The sequence below is a fragment of the Lissotriton helveticus genome, chromosome 9 (assembly GCF_964261635.1).
Source record: "Lissotriton helveticus chromosome 9, aLisHel1.1, whole genome shotgun sequence".
Lineage (NCBI taxonomy): Eukaryota > Metazoa > Chordata > Amphibia > Caudata > Salamandridae > Lissotriton > Lissotriton helveticus.
In genome coordinates, this window is record NC_136070.1 from 323,997,996 (window position 1) to 324,015,997 (window position 18,002).

The 18,002-nt window shown below is 45.0% G+C and overlaps 1 protein-coding gene and 1 long non-coding RNA gene across 5 annotated transcripts in view; one reads left to right on the forward strand and one right to left on the reverse strand.

Moving 5' to 3' along the window:
- Positions 1–18,002, reverse strand: part of LOC144781266 (uncharacterized) — a 249,229-nt gene that overhangs the window by 211,486 nt on the left and 19,741 nt on the right. The gene's annotated exons all lie outside the window — the stretch shown is intronic.
- Positions 12,454–18,002, forward strand: part of GPR65 (G protein-coupled receptor 65) — a 64,446-nt gene continuing 58,897 nt past the window's right edge. For all 3 annotated transcript variants that reach the window (XM_078660009.1, XM_078660008.1, XM_078660010.1), the window contains exon 1: positions 12,454–12,566. The gene's annotated coding sequence lies outside the window, so the exon portion shown is untranslated. The remainder of the gene's footprint in view (positions 12,567–18,002) is intronic.

The window sequence follows — 18,002 nt, forward strand, 5'->3', positions numbered from 1 at the left end:
GCATCTTTCAGGCAGTTTCGCCATGAATAATTGTTCTTGCTCCATTCTGGCCTGTTGGAGGTCTCTATATCTGTTGTGATTTGAGGTCCTTTCTCTTGTTTTCTTAATCTATTCTTTAGTCTTAATTCAGAAAAAAGGTGGTTGTGTGTAAAACCGATTTGCCCCTGAATCTGCCTTAGCTGCGTCCCAGATTGTGTCCTTGGAAATCTCATTATTGTTTTCTAATGAAATGGCGAACCACCTGGTCTTGGAGTGCCACTTCGTTCATGCGGCACTGTCTACTAAATGCTTGTGTAAGAAATAGCGTGTTATCAAATGTTAGGAACACTGGGGCATGGTCCAAAAAGACTTCTAGCTGAATATCTCAGTTTGAGATTAGGTGAGCAGGACCCTGTTCTCAGAATAAGTTGTCTATCCTGGAGAATGTTTATGAACACTAGGATGTGTAGGTTCTGTCTCCGGTCAAATGTTAAGAGTTGCTCCTTAATGGGGAGCTGACAGAAGAAAATAGTTAGGAGGTAACGAAAAATTTCCATCATCAACAGTGCATAGTTACAACCTCTCTGTGATTACAGCGAGGGGGTGTCGGTGTGAAGAAGCTACATGGGTCACTCATCCCCCAAAGAAGCCCCATACAGTTTTGTGTCTTGTATGGTACCATGGCGTCTTGCTTCGGATGTATTTTAATTTGTTCTTTGTCTCTGCTATTGACCCTCCTCCGCACAGGGAGGGCTCTGGATCACCACATCTTCCACCAGAAGATCTAATATAGCTCAAGCTTCGTTTGTGATACTGTGTTGCCTACCCTGATGTGTAATGGCGCATTGTGATTTCTTTAAGATCACATCTTCTGACTAGCATATGTTGAACGACACCCCGGAATGCAGTGGCATTGCCTCCTTCACAATAATATTGTGCAGGCATCTCACCACAGTGGCTATATTTTCTATCTTGCACACAAAAAGATAATGGACAGAATGCTGGACATTGTCAAACATTCACCCCCAGTCACAGGTGCAGGGTTAATCTTTCATTAATTTTCTCCCCACACCATTTCCGTTTGGACCCAGCCATATGCAAATCAGCCTTGACTCTGCTTCCCATGGGAGCAGTCCGTCTCGAACTACCATGCCCGGGCCTCCCCGGACCGGAAAGCAAGCATCCTGGGACCAGTTACGGGGTATGACCCCTCATCGGCCCGGCTAGCTTGAAACTATTGGCGTAGTTAGCACAGGACCCACATGTGGGAATACCCTTCCTACTTAAGGTGAAAATGCAACACAAAAAGATGATGGACAGAATGCTGAACATTGTCAAACATTCACCCACAGTCACAGATCTGGGTTTAATCCACTATTATTTTGCTCACCACGTCATTCCAGTTTGTACACAGCCATTTGCAAATTAGCCTTGACCTTTCCATGTCAACAGTCTAACCAGAACTGCCAGGCCAGGCCCTGCGTCGACTAAAAAACAAGGATCCCGGGACAGGTTTCATGGTATCATCCCTCATCGGCCAGGTTAGCTTGAAACTGATGGCGTAGTGAGCACAGGACCCATGTCCGGACATACCCTTCCCACTAAGGGTGAAAAAGCACAACATATTGACGGGCGGCATGCTCAACATTGTCGAACATTCACCTGCATTCACAGATCTGGGTTTAATCCAATTTTATTTTGCTTTCCTCGCCATTCCAGTTTGGACAGAGCCATATGCAAATCAGCCTTGATCCTGCTCCGCATGGGAACAGCCCAGTCCCAACTGCCAGGCCAGTCCTCTCCAGACCGGAAGACAAGCATCCTGCAACCAGTTTCAGGATATCTCTCCAGGCTAGTTTAATACCGGCAGAATAGCAAGCACCAGACCCATGTCTGGGCACACCCTTCCCAGTTGAGGCAAAAATTAGCATCTATCAACCAAAAGAAGTGGATATGGGTTAGAATATCCTGGGGCAAGTTTCTTTATCATTAGAATGCTGAGTAGACCCGATGAGTCCGATCCAGGATGATTTCAGTGTCCTCTGCTGCCTCAAGTATGAATCTAAAACTTTATGGATTTACAGCCTGATTCATCATTCTCCCGTTTTGCGAGCCCCTAATAGCGATTCATAACGAATCGCTATTAAGGACTTGCAAAACGGGATTCATGTAGGAATTGCAATAAATATTGCGATTTCTACATGTTCCTTATTTGCGATTAGCTAATTGCTAATCGCTAATAAGGAATAACTCCCCATGCATTCCTATGGGCCTACAGGCCCATAGGAATGCATGGGGAGTTATTCCTTATTGCATTATTTTGCATTTGGGATGATGAATCCCAAATGCAAAAATTGCACCCGCAAAAGGCAAGATTCTGAGAATTTTGCCCTTTGCGAGTGCAATTTAGCTTGATGAATCAGGTGGATAATGCTTTATAGATGTATCTGAGACTGATGAGGTGATCCCCTTAACCCTTAAATCATTGCATCACACTTTGGACAAGCTAGAATTTTACAATTATTTGGCAGCTCAGCAATGGAAGTTCCATTAAGTGAGCTCAGTCTCACAAGCGGATAGCGATTTGCTTCTGTGATGGGTCTGACACCACTGCTCCTCGTTTGCCACCCTCCAACAAAGCACCCACTATCGCTGTACATTTAGTGCAGATGTGGCCGCTCACTGATCCCACCCTGCCATTTCTAGCTGGAGAGCAGGACAGGTCCTGCCCACACCACAGCCACCCGAGACTAGCTACAGCCCAGCAAGGACCCCACTAAGCCTATATATCAAAGGGAAGGGTGGACAGGGCGAACTCAATGAGACATCGAGTTGGTAGGCACCATCTTGGAAGCGTGAACCCATTTCCTTTCCATCCTCCTCACACAGGGTTTTGAAACACCACTAACTTCTCATTTCCCCGCGGTGGGGGGATTCTATATTGCATATTTATAAAAATGATTACGAAAGGAAAACTGCTCTAGACCAGGCCTGAGAGCTCAGCAGGGATATATGGTGTTGGTTCTCTGCCTAGTTCATACGCCCTTAAGGCTCTTATCAAATATATGATGTCACAACGCAAACAATTACAACGCATGCCTTTACAATGCGGTTTTTACATCACAACTACCATTACGACACATGATTTTACAAAGCATGCCATTACAACGCATTTTTAGAAACTACCATTACAACACATACCATTACAATGCATACCATTACAACGCATAATGCTTTGGGGAAACAGTGGGGTAAGTGTTGGATAGTGCAGGGGTAAACATTACTATTCCCACTCCAGTGAGTGCAACATAGGGTAAGTGTTGGATAGTGTAGGGGTACAAATACTATCCCGCATGTACCCCAAAACCCATGCCCACCCTAAAGCTAAAAAATACCCATTTTTTACCTTATAATTAGTTTTAATGGCATACTTGTAATAATATTCGTTGTAATGGTATGCGTTGTAGTGACATGCGTTGTAATGGCATGCATTGCATTGGCATGCGATGCGAAGGCAGTTGCATTATAACAGCTGCGTTGTAAAGGTAGTGCATTGTAATGACTGCGTTGTAATGGTTGTTTCCCCTCTAATCTTTCCAAGGTAAGTTAAGTGAGTGAATCTGAATCAAGTAATCATCTACTTTATCTAACATTTCCTGCTGATGTTGTTCCTAGAGTGAAGTTTGTTCTTGCATTTCATCTTACTCATGAGAGCGCTCTTTTGTGGTCGATTCAAGGAAGTCCACCATGATTTCAATGCAATGAAGTTAATGATCTAGACCTGGGAGAGATTTGGAGACATATTGACAAAAGGAGAAGATATCCTTATGCAATTCTTGGATGATCATTTAGCTATCCCCATTTCTTGCTGGAGATTATGGGTGCCCTGCAATCAACGTTTGTGTGGAGAGAGCTTCAGAGGAGGGCACAGGCACATTGTCTAACGCTGCGGATGCGGATGTGAAGGCCTCTTCAATTGATGAAGTCTTAGGATTCTTGTTCTTGGTTGCCATGTTGGTTGGGTGGCCTAAGCCAGTCTGCAACAACTACCTGTTTGATAATGGTTAGCAAAACAGAGTCGAATACAGCAGCTGCACATGGCCAATGCCCCATGGTGCGGTTGCTGGCTGGGGGGTCACCTTTAAATCAATCAAAAACTCAAGGAGCGCTCCTCAAAAATAACAAAATCCTCCATATTCCACCAAAGAAACACTGCTCCAGGCCTAAGATACAATACAGAGTTTGTAAGTTGCACTTTGCTTCTCTGCTGTATTTAGGGTGGTACAATCGTGGCTCAACTGCAAGATTGGCTATTAGTGCTCTTGGGGTAACTAATGGTTAGTGTTCTTATTTTTACTCTTCAAGACCGGTCTATCACTCCTTACGTGATTGTGGTTTGGTAATATTCTTCCTAAATGTCTCACCTTTTCACAACACCTTTCTGGTTTTGTTGAAGTCAGCCAGACTGAGTCTGCAAGTGGGTGCAGAAGGTGAGGGGCACTCTTCTTTCACTGGTGTCTTTATTACATGACACACAGAAAAGGATCGTATTGTCTCTGGTCTGACTTATCTAACTCTGCCTGTTATGTATTCCTCATCTGATGCACATGTCCCTGCCTGATGAAGGTAGGTATAGCTAGAACCAGTGATGAAGAGGCCATACTTCTCTACTCTGTTCACAGTTCTATGAATCTTTTTTTGTGTTCAGTAGTGCGACTGTTAGATCACGACAATCAATTGAGGTACTTTCTTACAGAAACGTATCTGTACTTACAATACTTGATTACATGCATCGATATTTGACATACCTTTGTTACAATTTTCAAATCATAGGTGAAGCAGAAGGGGAGGGAAGAAAAGGTGGAACACAGATATTGCCTCGATGCTCATTCCACTTGCCCAATATTAGGGACCTTTTTTTGGGGCAACCCCTTGCTATATATACAGTTTTTTCCCTCATCATGCACGAGTCCATGTCTTGTTTCCAGGCCTCCACTGAAGGTGCAACATTTGCGCCCCACATTTTGGCCACATTTTGTTTAGCTACCATCAGTCCCAATGTCACCCATGTTTTTCATTGCTGTTCAGATCGGTAGGTTCTCAGATATTCAACAATCATTGTTTGATCTCAAGATCCATTCATACCCCAAGGGTTTCCTGCAAGCTAAAGTGGACTTCTTTCCAGTATTTCTCAATGTATGTGCACTCCCACAGAATATGTATGAATGTACCTTCTTGGCCACATTGCCTCCTGCACACCAAATCTGCTCTACTGCCCATCTTACCTAGCGTAGGTCCTGTAACATTAATTCTATGAAGAATCTTTACCTGGACCAGTGTATGTCATGCCATGATCGCTACCTCTCTGGGGAGGCCATTGCTTCCTGCCATTTGTCTACAGCATTATTGATCAGTTTTTTATATGTTATGGAAACCACTTTTGCGTAGTCTAATGAATCTTAACTGGGGGAATCTTCTTTGGGCCCAAACACAAACCTACCACCTAAACAAAGCAAAGAACCCATCCCATGTCATCGCAATGATCAAAAGATGGAGTTTGAAGCCACCACCAACTGTGCTGAGTTTTCTGGCCAAGTGCCTTGCTTCTTGAGGCACATCTGTCCTTCAGATAAGTAGACTTGGGAGAAATGTTAATTACGCAGGAGTAATCAGAGTAATTTCAGTCATTTTGTGTTAAATCTTTTGATGCAGAATTACTGAAAATTACATGATTATGCCTGTTCGCATAAATATAAGTAATTTGGAACAAAAATCCTACCACAGGAGCACTGCAACAACAAACTTGGTGAGCATGAGCAGGTGTTAGCTGCTGCTGTGCCTGTTCTGTTGCATTTAGCTTTATTTTCCTAGCGCAAAATGCATACTTGAGTCTGTTTTGGACAATAGGGTGCATTTTGCTCCTTGCGTAACTCCACGTAATCTCATTTAATTTAGCATAATTACACTATAGCAAATTTCACACACTACCCCCAACCCTACAGATAAGGCACGGAATAGGGCCTTGATTTTCCCAGTGCCATATAGTCCCTATAGATATGTCTCAGTGGTGGGACCCCGGTGATATGCATTTGCAGTTTCTTTGAGCGATATGCATTCACAGTGCTTCTGTTATTGGGCACACTGCGGGAGCACTATGCTCTTAAGGTTTCACCACTTGGTGTAGATTGTACCTTAGGTTGCAGTGTGTAACTTCCAGGTCTTCTAGCTTCAGAATCTGCTAGGTTCCCTTTTCTAGGCAGCTTATTTTGAATTCAACACACCTGTACCCTTCCACCACAGTCATTCAGCTCATTCTTTCAAGACAGGTCCAGGCAGGTCTTGTGCTGGCAGGTTGCAGAACTTCTAGGTTTCTATTTGTGAACCTGGCAATGGGGAGTTGACGGTCAGCGACCTCAATACTGGAGCACATACGAGTTTCTCTGTCTACATAGTTGCGGAACCCTGGATTTTAATAAAGACATCCTGGCACACTGGTTGGTTCCCCCTTGTGCTTCTATCAAGTTTGCAAACAGAATTTGTGTTTTCCACAAGTTCATCTCTGGGACCAGTTTCAGGCAGTTTCTGACTTATGTGTTTACCTGCTTGACTGGTACAGTTATATTCTGTGTGTCACAGTATTAGCGGGAAGGTGGGATGGAGCTAGTAGTCTACAATCGGGGATCCCAAAATAAAAGCACAAAAAAGGAAGAGGCTTCCGCTGATTCACCTCCCCATTTTTTGTAGGTAATACTTCCCTGGAAGAACGGATTAGAAAGTATTGTACCTACTCCAGAGTAAGATCACCAACCGCCCATCCACCTCACTCTAGTCAGTTATTGTTAGATATATGGGATATACCCAGCCATGAGTGGTCTATACTTTTTTAGGTCTCGCCTGTCGATGCGCATGCGCATCGAGCAAGCGAGACTATAGGGGCTCATCCACTCTTTATCCACACTGCAAGGAATCGTGGCGATTCCTTGCAGTGCCCGTGACTTTTAAGGTCAATGCGCATGCGCATTAAGCTTATGCGCATGCGCATTGACCTTAAAAGTCACGGGCGCGTGCATGTCCGTCTTTGTTTACCCGCTCCGCCCCCTCCCGCCGTGTCGCCTTGCCTACTCTCTGAGACAGCCTCCCCCAGCTCCGCCCCCTCACTACTTGATTGCACGGCCGCTAGGCCGTGCCTCCCCTACTCTCCTCCCCCCTCCTCCCCTGCCTGCCTGCCGCTAGGCCGTGCCTCCCCTACTCTCCTCCCCCCTCCTCCTCCTACTCTCCTCCCCTGCCGTGTCGCATTTCTCCTCCCCCCTCCCCTCTCCTCCGTCCGTCCGTCTTGTTATTTCATGTCGATTTCTAGTGAGCCATGTGGATTTTAGTAGCATGCTAGCTCTAAAGTATGACAAAACATAACTTTGCTTGTCAGAGATCACTGATACGATAAAGGCAATCATATACAAACATTCTACAGAGATTGGCGGTGAAGGCGTTCTTTTTAGAGCAATCTTATAATTTGGTGAGAAGCTAGTCCGGCTGAGACTAGCCTTCGCCATATTTCCCAGAAAGTATACCACAATTCGGTTGACTAGGCCTCCATCGGTCGGAATACATCCCCCCTCCTCCCCTGCCTGCCTGCCGCTAGGCCGTGCCTCCCCTACTCTCCTCCCCCCTCCTCATCCTACTCTCCTCCCCTGCCGTGTCGCATTTCTCCTCCCCCCTCCCCTCTCCTCCGTCCGTCCGTCTTGTTATTTCATGTCGATTTCTAGTGAGCCATGTGGATTTTAGTAGCATGCTAGCTCTAAAGTATGACAAAACATAACTTTGCTTGTCAGAGATCACTGATACGATAAAGGCAATCATATACAAACATTCTACAGAGATTGGCGGTGAAGGCGTTCTTTTTAGAGCAATCTTATAATTTGGTGAGAAGCTAGTCCGGCTGAGACTAGCCTTCGCCATATTTCCCAGAAAGTATACCACAATTCGGTTGACTAGGCCTCCATCGGTCGGAATACATCCCCCCTCCTCCCCTGCCTGCCTGCCGCTAGGCCGTGCCTCCCCTACTCTCCTCCCCCCTCCTCATCCTACTCTCCTCCCCTGCCGTGTCGCATTTCTCCTCCCCCCTCCCCTCTCCTCCGTCCGTCCGTCTTGTTATTTCATGTCGATTTCTAGTGAGCCATGTGGATTTTAGTAGCATGCTAGCTCTAAAGTATGACAAAACATAACTTTGCTTGTCAGAGATCACTGATACGATAAAGGCAATCATATACAAACATTCTACAGAGATTGGCGGTGAAGGCGTTCTTTTTAGAGCAATCTTATAATTTGGTGAGAAGCTAGTCCGGCTGAGACTAGCCTTCGCCATATTTCCCAGAAAGTATACCACAATTCGGTTGACTAGGCCTCCATCGGTCGGAATACATATTTCACAAACATTCGCGAAATAACTCCCTCGCCTGTAGAAATATATTTTTATCTCACAGCTGTGGTGCAATAAAACCCCCCGCACTTGCCACACATTTTATAAACTCGCTTTCTTCCTAATTATCGGTGGATTTACCACAACGCAACTGAATTCCGCTTGTACATATTTTCCGGGTTTGTTTGCATGTGTACCCATGGTGACTCATGCTTCAAGCTTCCTGCAGCAACAATGCGAGTAATGACGGCGATCTGACATTTCACGTGACAGCCTGCCGGAATGAGTAGGTGTCAGAGACGTTAGTTACTGCTGCTTCAGAAAGGATGAGAGACGCCCGTCGCGCCGTGCACAGGCACTTGAGAAAGAGCAGCGGAGGGCAGTGTGTAAATAAGCACATGCCAGGTGACTGTCCAATTTCACAGCCTATTGAGATGTACCCAGGCATTGAAGCCCCGGTGATTCACGCGCACACTGCAGCTCGCGCTGTGCCTCTATATAAGGCTGCTTCCTTTGCACTGGCAGGGCCCGAGCGCCGCGACATCAAAGGGAAGCTTGGTTTTGTCTCGGAACTGCATTCAGTCCTGTCACAGCAAATCAGCCAGAGAGCCGAATGAATTTATTGCAAAATGCCTCCCAAACAAGAGACTCCCATTTCCTCTTTAGACATGTGAAAAAACGTGTTTTTTTTTTTTTGTTGTTCAGTGAAAAGATACCGGCAAAGTGATAACATCTGGCTGGAGCGAACCGCTGCCAGCTAAAGAATGGTTTCCTCTCAGTGGGCCTGACCAGGGTCTGATGCTGTGCAGATGTGCGGCCAGGCCTGACTGTAAAAGTTATAAACATTGTCATAACATTGTTCGACTTCTCGAGTATTCCAAAATGGCGAGCGGATGATGCACCGGCGGTGCGGCCTTCTCCAGACAGCGTCCCGTGCCAGGGTCGAAACAGGCATTTATTTAAGCGCCAGTATGCAGGCAAGTGTTTTGCAGTGGTCTCCCTCATGTACTGCTCTTCCCCCTCCGTCATGCTCTGTGTTGCTCTCCCGCATGTACTTCTCGTCCCCCTCCACCATGCTCGGTGTTGCTCTCCCGCATGTACTTCTCTTCCCCCTCTGCCATGCGACATGTTGCTCACCCATGTGCTTCTCCCTCACCGGCCTCAGTGATGCGCTGCTTGACCTGGGCTTTGCCTGCTCCCGTTCCTCACCTGCCTCAGTAATGCGCTGCTGGAACTCCTGTGCCTCACCTCCTCCAGGTTGCTTTCTTGCCAGTAGTATTCCTTGCCTGCTTCATGTTTCGCTCGTCAGTTTGCTTTATTCCACCCCTCACTGCTCGGTCACCCGTTTGCTTTACAACACCCCCCAGCCCTGCTATGTTGCTTCTGTCCCAGTGGTCTCTCCTGCCAAACCAGTGTTACATTCCCTCACCCACTTAAAAAAATTCACACTTCAACCAATTCAATTCCAATCAGCTCCGCCCCCTCCCCTTCCCGCCGTGTCGCATTTCTCCTCCCCCCTCCCCTCTCTTCCCTCCGTCTTCAGTAGAAATCGTGGCTGTAGAATCAAATAAGCTTTATTGCAAAAAGACTTCCCGTGTCCAAACAATGTTACAATCACTTGAGGTATTGAGGCGGGGATTTGCAAATTGATGCTAACAGCCGAAGAGTCAGTCTTGAAGGATCTGACTGGTACAGGTATTCAGTCTGCACGGCACCCCACCCCCGCATTGTCCAAAGTTGCCAAGTTTTCAGTCTTAAGTGTGACATTTGCACGTTTTCAGTGTGCTCCTGTGTGATATTTCATTGCCTTATAGTCTGTGTCACTTTCTAATGGCGAGTAAAGCGGTTATGTCCGTGTAGAGAAACGTTGCACAGTTATGGTATAGAAATAGTCTTGAAACAATTGCAAACTCTTTAAACGCTTATGCTGTAACACAAATTACTTTCCTTTACGGACATGATCGCCATGAAACAATAGTGGTGTTATTTATAATAATATAGATGTATTTTATTGGTATATCTCCAGTTTGTTTAAACTGTGTGTTATTTTCATAAGCTACATCAGTTCTATTCAGTGATGAAAAATTATCATTCTCAGTATTCATCTGGACATGAAATGCAGCTGTGCAAACTTAAAATAACTCTGTGGGGGTGTGTTCTTGGAGGGGAAGGGGCTCATGCTAAGTATTGCCTGAGAGGCACTTATGCACACATCAAGCCTCTTTACATTCACCCCCAAAATCTTGCTAAACCCTACGATCGTCAGGTTTTTAGGTCTCGCCTCAACCCCTCACCCTCAACCCCTCACTCACCCTCACTCTCACTCATCCTCACTCACCCTCAACCCCTCACCCTCACTCACCCTCACCTCCTCACCCTCACTCACTCACCCTCAACCCCTCACTCACCCTCACTCTCACTCACCCTCACTCAGCCTCAACTACTCCCCCTCACCCTCACTCACCCTCACTCACCCTCACTCACCCTCAACACCTCACTCACCCTCACCCACCCTCACCCTCACTCACCTTCAACACCTCACCCTCAACCTCAACCCCTCACTCACCCTCACTCACCCTCACTCACCCTCACTCACCCTCACTCAGCCTCAACTACTCCCCCTCACCCTCACTCACACTCAACACCTCACCCTAACTCACCCTCACCCTCACTCACCCTCAACGCCTCACCCTCACTCACCCTCACCCTCACTCACCCTCACTCACCCTCACTCTCACTCACCCTCACTCTCACTCACCCTCACTCACCCTCACTCACCCTCACCCTCACTCACCCTCACCCTCACTCACCTTCACCCTCACTCACCCTCAACCCCTCACCCTCACTCACCCCACTCACCCTCAACCCCTCACCCTCAACCCCTCACCCTCCCTCACCCTCATTCACCCTCAACCCCTCACCCTCACTCACCCTCAACCCCTCACCCTCACTCACCCTCAACCCCTCACCCACACTCACCCACACTCACCCCCACTCACCCTCACTCACACTCACACTCACCCACCCTCACTCACCCTCACTCACCCTCACCCTCACTCACCCTCACTCACCCTCACCCTCACTCACCCTCACTCACCCTCACTCACCCTCAACCCCTCACCCTCACTCACCCTCAACCCCTCACCCACCCTCAACCCCTCACCCTCACTCACCCTCAACCCCTCACCCTCAACCCCTCACTCACCCTCACTCACCCTCACCCTCAACCCCTCAGCCTCACCCTCACTCACCCTCAACCCCTCACCCTCACTCACCCTCAACCTCATGCTAAAGATTTACAAAAAAAACCATTAACAATTCTAAAAGCACTAACTCTAATGCTGCGAGACCTATTGCATTTCTAATGCTTGTTCACTATTGAAATTCACTTCTCTGGAAGTCTTGTTAGGAGAGGAAATCTGCATTGCCTGGAGGGCGGCCTTTTAAACATACTGGTACAGTTAATTGCATATTCTTACCATGTTCTTGAACGTCAAAGTTTTAGTGAATAACTGTTGGTCTATCATCAGATCGTATAGAGTGTATTGTTAGATTATTATGCTTACATTTGACAAACTATGAGATTATGTGCTAATAAACATTATCTGAGAGGAAATTTGCGCTGCCTGGAGGACGGCCATTTAAACATACTAGTAACATTTATAAAAGAGTTTTACCATGTTTTTAAACTTCAAAGTTTTAAGGAATGTTATTTGGTCTATTTACCTACTGTATTAACGGTTTTAATTTTAACACATTCTGCTTACATTTGGGAAATGTTATGAGATGTTGTGATGATAACCATGATCTGATTTGACCCTGAAAATGCTTGTGTCTTCTAAGAAGTTTTCAACGGTACACCAGAACAGCTTCCTACATCTTTCTTCATACTTATCTGCAGCTCATGCTAAACTCAACATACTGGCTTCCCTTGTTTAAAAATCTCCCTTGCGAAATCAGGAAGTGGGTAACCAAACTACAGCAGAACAGTTACAATATCGCCCCCATGTTTCTTCCCTTCTTGCACACGGTGTTTCTAGTTTCCTCTTTTCAGATGCCATCTCATAAGTTTCTACGCTGCAGTTTCCTGCAGCTTCCTCCTTCTCAAGTCAGTAGACGCTACGACGCAATATCGCCTTCGAAAACAGCGCCCATGATGAGCAGCCTTATGGTAAGTCTATGAGGTTTACCCAAGGGGATTTAGGGTGTTGCCATGGTTTAACACTGTTGGGGACACTGGTAACGACTGTTTGCATCTTTGTGTATGAGACCAGTCCAGGTTTGAAGTGACTGATGGAGTATTAGCACCTTTCTTCTGTTCCACACTGTATGTAAAATAATGTTAGTGGTTGCAAACTAGTACTTAGATGAGTGGCACGGAAGAGTGGGCTATCACAAGACCTCTGAAGAAAATATTATCTCAAAATACGGGATTATTGATTGATGCAAGGACGACTATGATTTTATGAAAGCCCCTCCCAGTCTGTTCCAACCTCTGCAGGTGTTCTCCTGTTTTTAATCTAATCCACATTGCCTACCAATTGTTCAAATCCAATTCTCTCCAACATTAATAGTAGACAAGCAGTCCCAATTGCCGTGCTCTCCAACAATATCATTCTGGATGGCGTGATACTTTAGGGCGGAAGAGAAGATGTGATGCTGGGCAGATCCCTCGAAGCTCTACTGTAGTGGATTTTATGGATGCTCTGAAATTCACTTACAGGCAGAGGGGCATATATAGGGCTTTGTGATATTTCAGAGAGTTCTAGGTGGGGGTAGGGAAAGGGGTGAAAGATCATGGCTAACAGTGCAACAGTCTCCCTCGTTGAATGATGTTTACTTACCTGATAATGTTGTCTCTCTCACAGACTTTATTAATCAGTACCTAACCTGCCAGCAATGATTTCAGAACTGAATTGTTGCTCTGTATGATTTCCTTGCCTTTGTCCTACACGACGTACTACACCCCAAAACACTGCAACTGGGAGGAATGGGTGATTAAGTACTGGGCTTTTGGTGGGACAGATCGATTACTTCAGCAGAGAATTAGGGCAACAGGGTGTGCAACACCTCGAAGAATACAATTTAGAACCCAGGAAGGTTTTGAGTACTTCAACTGAGGTGGATAATGCACCTACTCCCATATCAAAAGAATACACCAGGCACTCTGCTAGCTTCGACTGAAGAGCAAATAAAGGAGGACTGGTTAAAGCCTACACCACACCTCCTTCACCAGCACAATCACCTACCAACATGCAGAAAATGTAATAACCAGCCTTAGAAGTTTGGAGTTTGGTGAGACCACAAGTGAAGGGCAACACTCCCCTGCTGAATCGGGTAAGGCTGATGTGCCAGAACTCTTTGATATACACACAGCCGAGATAACACAAACATATATCAAGCCCACACGGGTGTGGATGGTAGGTTGCAAAACCAACCTCCCTCTAATGAAACCATTCTCACACTAAAATGACTCATACAGAGCCAACTCCCCATGGACAAGCCCACACCTGAGGACAAGCTCCGTGCCAAGAGTTTAACAAAACAAATAGTTGATGAATGTGCACTGTAAAAAAGCTTCCATACATTACATGAACAAAACCACCACCACAACCTGGTAGTAATTTACACAACGGTTGCCCATCTGTGGATCCAGGTTAAGGGCCTAGAACTAGTTAGCAGAGCAACATTGTTCTCCCACACCCTCATTTTTTTCGGTTTTGCACATGCTTGTGTGAGATAAAGATAGGAGAGACAAATCCAGATTGGTGTGCTTCCTTAGGAGCCTTACACAGGCTCTTGACACACAAAACAGGGGCGTAATGGATGCCCTTGCAGCCCCCGCAATGAGGGGGTGGGGGCTGGGGGTGGGCAGGGACCCTTGTTTTTGTGGTACCCCTTTACCTTCCAAGATGTGCAAAAAAGAAGCGGTATGGAGGGATCAATCACTCATTTATTTTCAATCAAGGTACAATCAATTACCCTGATGTTTTCAGTATTTCGAAATTATGACTATTGATGATTCAAATAGGAACACATATTATTCAGCGGGACATTGAATCAGTTACTCATAACAAAGACATCAGACATAATATACATGCATCATAAAAATATATATTGCACAAATCATTATTACAACATCAATATAATACATATACACAATATATACAACCTATACAAAACCCTAACATATACAACTACTGATGCTCACTCCTAAATCCGAGTGATACACACTGAGGTCATCCTCTCAGTGCTAGAGGTATCACACCTCTTTCTTATTTACTAGTGTGCGCCTATACCCTAAAGCCAATATCATAATTTCTGGGACTCTTCATACCTTCCAAAGCCTTACTATTGCATACCTTGCAGAATGCGTGCAATGCCATGGACTAAGAAATAGGTAAACGCTCCGGAAAGTCACGCTGCTTTCCCAAGCAGGCCACCTGCAGCATGGGGGGGGGGGGGGGGTTCTAAACCTTCAGAGGGACCCCATTGAGCCCAAGATCAATTAATATCTGGAAGATGATGGATCCCCTCATCACATTATGTTGTGGGGGGGGGCAATAATTTGTGTTACACCACTGACCCAAAAAGTACTTTGACCTAATTGTACAAAACTGTCTGAAAGCTTTTGGTGAAGGAGTGTTACATGGCTCTAGACAATGTTTATGGGGCTGTCTCAACCATAATTACTTATGTTGGAAGGCTCGGTAAAGCAATGGGTCTGTGGCTCACCTGGTGGTCCTAAGTGTGGTTCTGCGCGTGACCAGAAAAGACTGTTGTTACTGGTGTTGTTAATTGATATTTGTATGCTGCACAATCTGCCTGTAATGTGTCAGTGCTTTCGGTAGTCTGGTAGTCCATATATTTCCAGAGCAGATTGAAGTCAGATTCGGTGTTGAGAGTTGTGTGGTCATTAGAGTGAGCGGAAGTTACTTAATTGTGATGTGTGAGTGCGCTCTTGTAGTGTGGTGTGTGCTATTTTAGCAGCATGCACATGACAGCTAGAACACAGAGGCTAGTGGAGGAATCAGGTCAGTTTGCAGGCACTCGTGAAGGAGGGTGGAAAAGCGAATGGAAACAGAAATGAGTAGCTTATGCTTGAGTGGCAAAATCTGGAAAGAACATCAGACTTGACTTTTACTCCATCGGGTATTTCCACAGAGGCTGGAGCCACTAGATGCCAGTGGTGCTAGAACAATGTTCAGAGTTGGGGGTGCTGCTATTAATGTTACATCTCATAAGTCATAGGGATTGCGAAAAATCCAAGTGTCGCACCAGGAACAGGTTTAGCAAATGAGTCACGCCCATTCACAGCAAGAGAATGGTAAGGGAGTAGCAAGCACCTGGTGGTGCATTTTAGAGCACACTGTCACAAATATATTGCAAAAGCATGGTGTTGTGGTAGCGCACTGTCATTTACTGACATATTCTTCATTGCAATGGACACTAAATTTGCCATGGTGTGCAGTTTTACTGATAAAACTGTATAGCGCACAATCGATAATGTGTGGAAATCGTGTTTCAGCTAATATTTGTCATTTGCACAACATGAACTAAAGTGTCTTGATTTGTTTTGATCCTATTAAAATCTTAGCTTCCATCACACTTTAGAATGTCAAAAATGGGCTTCATTAGTGCTTTACTACCTGCTAATGTTTTTTACAATAGCGGCACAGTTCATTAATAGGTATTTCAATGTTGTTGTGTTTTAGAAGAAAATACATCCTACAGCCTTTCCTTTTACACCTGCTAGACTGACACATAGTTCATTTTACAAAATCTTCTCCCTTTGCAGTCAGAGAAAGCAAAGGAAATATTAATTTCCATGTTAAAAGAATAAGCAGCAAAATGTCAAAAGACATAGTCTGACACTTGACCTCTGTCTTTGAATGCATGCTCATCACATGTGACCCGATAAAAACAAAACAAAATTTACAGGAATCTTTATTGCTATTCACCTTCAAAACTCCAGTATGACCTGCGTGCCTATGCTGGAGGCCATCTTTAAATTGAAAGGCCAGTTCGTCTGTCCCTTTGCTCACTCCCTTAGTTAGAGTAGAGAGTAGATGGATGGAAAGAAAGAGGTAGAACAAAGAGAGATAGGGGGCATGGCTGGTATGAATATTTTTGCCAGTTCTGAATTTGGTTTACCAGCCCAGTCCTCCTCATTATCTATCCAACACATTAGACCCTGCAGCACTTTAAACGTTTCCTTGGCTCTAGAGTTAAGGCTCTTTAAGAATATGTTTTACCCCCGTTGTGACTCAACAGTGCTTCATTTTGGCTTCTACTATAAGGTTATAATTCTACTGCAGGTCACCAGTGGCCACAACATTTTCTAGGGCAAGCGATTTTTAAAAAAAAACAGTGCATTTTGGGAGGTGTAATCAGTGCTCACCCTCAATTGAACCAATTGAAATCAAGCTCTAGATTGATTTTAGGGGTATGTAGAGCAATTGGATTGAGTTACGGTGACTTGATGGCAAAGAATAATCTGATAACATCAATTAAAGGTTTTGGGCACTTGCCCAGTAAGCATGGGTTTCTCACTCAAAATGATTCAACTCTCATAGGTGGTAACTGACAGGCTTACATGTAGCAGAAAAATGTTTTTCACTTGTGTTAGTGACAAATGCAGTCTTTGGTGTAAAATTAAACGTGATTCAAATTTTCCATTATGAAACATTCAATATAGGTAGGAAAGTATATATAAGGTCCCCCAGCACACGCAAATACATTCAATACAAGCTATATACAAAATCAATTTGTTCTTTTTCTTTAAATTTTGTTCTTCATTTTTCTTCTGTTCAGATTTATTTCATATTCAAAAGCACAGATTCCTTAGCCATCACATGTTTCGTCGCACTGAAGGAAATGTTTCCCTGCGACTTCCTCAGGAACTTAGATATACTGTTTGGCTGGTCTCTAACTTCTTATTAGGGAAGGGGGTGCCCTCTATACCTCTGCAAGCACCGCTACTTATAATTGACTAACCACTGAACATATTACTGTGTGGACTTTCCCCATGGGTGCCATTCCCCTACGCACTTGCCACCCCTCTCTCTCATCAATAGGTAGGAAAACTTTTTTCTGTGTGATTTACATTAGCTGAACTTACACTGGTATACAGTACAGGGGTGTCCAAAGTAGCTCCGTGAGGGCCAGATCTAAGTCAGATTTTCAGGAAAGCTGCTATGTGAATCATTTACAAATATATTACTTATGTATAAAGCTGTTTTAGATGGGTAGCCTTAGCAAGTGGCATGGATCCCACCACCCTGGGCCTATGTCGGACCCCCTTGCTCTAGCTGAACTAATTGGGGCATATTCACGAACAGCACTTTGTAGTTCGTTCAGTAGTACTACAATAGTGCTACTCGTGTATTGCAAAGTGATAATCACAAAGTTATGTGCAAAGGTCTCCACCTCTACTATCTTTTCTGTGCTTGGATCTCCATTATTACTATGCAGATCACTTCACAAGTATGCCTGCATTTTAGTTGTAAATGTGAGAGGGATAGGAGAGTGGCATGAAAATGGGGAATACTTCCTACTGAAAGGGAGAGGCTTAGGGAGGATTAAGGAGGTGTTTAGGGAGGAACCA